At 40.5% G+C, this 2685-nt stretch overlaps 1 protein-coding gene across 1 annotated transcript in view; it reads right to left on the minus strand.

Annotated features, from left to right (window-relative positions):
• DOK5 (docking protein 5) overlaps positions 1-2685 on the minus strand; it is a 143015-nt gene that overhangs the window by 50363 nt on the left and 89967 nt on the right. The window lies entirely within an intron of this gene.

Genomic DNA, 2685 nt, shown 5'->3' on the forward strand with positions numbered 1-2685 from the left:
ATTGTTTACAATAACCAAGACATGGAACAGCCTACGTTGTTCGGTGAGTGGATAAAGAAAATGTAGCATATATAGGCAATGGAACCTTATTCAGCCGTAAAAAAGGAAGGAAGGAGATTCTGCCATTTGTCACAACGTGGATGGAACTTGAGAGCATTATGGCAAGTGAAATAAGACAGATAAAAGACAAATACTATATGATCTCACTGATACGTGGAATCTGAAATAGCTGACCTCGTAGAGACACAGGGTAGAACAGTGGGTGCCAGGGGCTGGGCGGCGGGGATGTGGCGTGAGGGAAATGGGGAGATGTCGGTCAGAGGTACAAACGTCCATTCAGAAGATGTGTAAGCTCCGGGGATCTAAAATTCAACATGTGACTATAGTTAAAAATACGCTATTGTATTCTTTAAACTTGATAAGAGAGTAAATCTTAAATGTTCTCACCACACAAAGGTAATTATGTGAGGTGATGAAAGTGTTACCTAGCCTTACTGCAGTCATCGTTTCACGATATACACATGTATCGAATCATCACACTGTATACCTTCAACAATGGTATGTGTCAACTATCTCAATAAAGCTGGAAGTGTAAATAAAGTAAAAGGTACATATTAAAAGACCACGAGACAGGATGCATTGATGAGTGTCTAATTTTTTAAGTCATCCTTTCCCTTAGGGATTTCGGGGGCTGTAATCACGGAAGCTCAGAGGGGACCTCGCTAAGCTTCTTACGGTGGGGCCTTGTCTGGTCTGTCCTTGCACCTCTATATCTAGCACGTCGTTTGGCAAAGAACAGCCATGTGATAATGAAAGAATTATTAAAGATGATTATGAAAGAGCTTATTCTGTGGAGTGGAAAAGGAGCTCTTCCTTCTGAATCCGTGCATGTCTCCACTAACGGAATATTTATAATAAATGCGTGTTACTTTTATAATGAAAAGTTTGGGGGGGATAAATGCTATCCAAGAAGAATGGCCATATAAATGGCACAACAGTAGTTTCTGCTTTCTTTCAAAACAAGAGAATTTCACCTCTCCTGAGCAAGCCTGTGTGTGAGATCCAGTGCATTTATATCCAAATCCATCTATTCAACACCGTAGGGAGAATTGGGTACATTTTATTTAATTTGCTTTGGATCCTTTAATGAATATATGCTCTATAAAATATTCAGAAATAAGAGATTATTAAGTAGCTTAGAATCCAGAAGACAAATAGAGAAAATTTAAAGATTTATATCAGAATAATTGTCCTTTTACCCGTAAATTTATAATTCAGAGGGGAAAACCATTTTCTTTGCCAAGGAAAAGTTATTTCCCCAATTAGCCTCGTTTTTAGAGTGATGTACACAGGACACAAATGGTTTCTTTTCCAAGGCAGTTCAGATGTCTTTACATCCAAAAAAAGCTTTTTCACAAATTTGTGCACTCCATTTAAGGAAAAGCATTTGTCTATGCAATGTCGATTTTCACATATTCTTGGCAAACCTAAAAGTTTCTCTTAAAACAATGTCAAAAGCACAGAGAGAGACTCTCTCTAGCTGGTAAAGAGAATCACTCATGTGTGGTAATTATTCGGTACATTCTGCCAAATGTCACCTGAGCTGCTCTCACTCCCGCAGGTGCTAAACCCAGAGTGTTAATTTAAATCAGTCAGGAGGTAAGGCAGAGCCTGACACTGGAGCATGCGAACTCAGCAGCCAGCTGTAAAATTAACGGGGAGACCTACTGGGCACCTGCCACCTTTCTTTAAACAATAAACATTTCAAGAATGCCACAGTCAGAGCCGCCTGCGGACTGGATCGTCCCCTGAAAATCAGAGCCCCCGCCAGCCTGATGTGCTTCACGGAAGTTTCAGGTCTTCGAGTGGAAAGAAACAAACAAAAGACTAGAAGCATCTCTAACAAATTAAGGAACACACGCCTCGGTCTCCCAGATAAGCAAAAGTTCTTTATTGCCAGGGGCACCGAATGGCAGTTAACTGTGCAATCGTACCTTCTTAAAAGTTTATGTTTCAAATCTGAATTTCTTGAAGGAAAAACAGACATCTGGTCAGATTCGCTTACAGTGGGGGGAGCAGGGGAGATAAAGCATCTTAAAGACCCTACCGGCCTGTGATCAGGACATTGCTGCTCAGAAGAGGTGAACGACCCTAGCTAGCTATATGTGCCTGTATTCCGAACCGAAGTAACAAATGGAAAGCTCCAGAATTAGAGTAAACTAAAAATACGTTATACATTAGCGCATATCTCAGGAGGCGTATTCAAATTACTAATATCTTCACGAGTCTGCTGCTTATGGATGGATGCCCTTTTTCCTGTTGGGCAGCTTAAATAACAAAGGTAATAATCTGAAACGCTCATCCAAAATGGTTTTAGGGAACTCTGGCTATTTAAGTGTATGCCTTCTCTTCTGCAGCTCTGCAGAAGTTAATTAAAAACTAGGCAAACTGCCTGCAGAATGATGATTAGCCTTCGTAAAATCTACAGGGTTTAGAAGTAAGAAGATCTGCGTGTGGCTTCGGAATCCACTACTTTCTAGTCTCGTGCCTTTGGATCCATAACATCGATGCCCAGGTTTCCGGTTGAGATGGGAAGAGTAATATTCCCTCGTTCATATGATAATCGAGCGGCTTAAGTGAGATGGTGTATGTAAAATACTTGGTATAGCAATTCTCGTATAAAAA

This window comes from Pteropus vampyrus, unplaced genomic scaffold (genome assembly GCF_000151845.1).
Source record: "Pteropus vampyrus isolate Shadow unplaced genomic scaffold, Pvam_2.0 Scaffold162, whole genome shotgun sequence".
Classification (NCBI taxonomy): domain Eukaryota; kingdom Metazoa; phylum Chordata; class Mammalia; order Chiroptera; family Pteropodidae; genus Pteropus; species Pteropus vampyrus.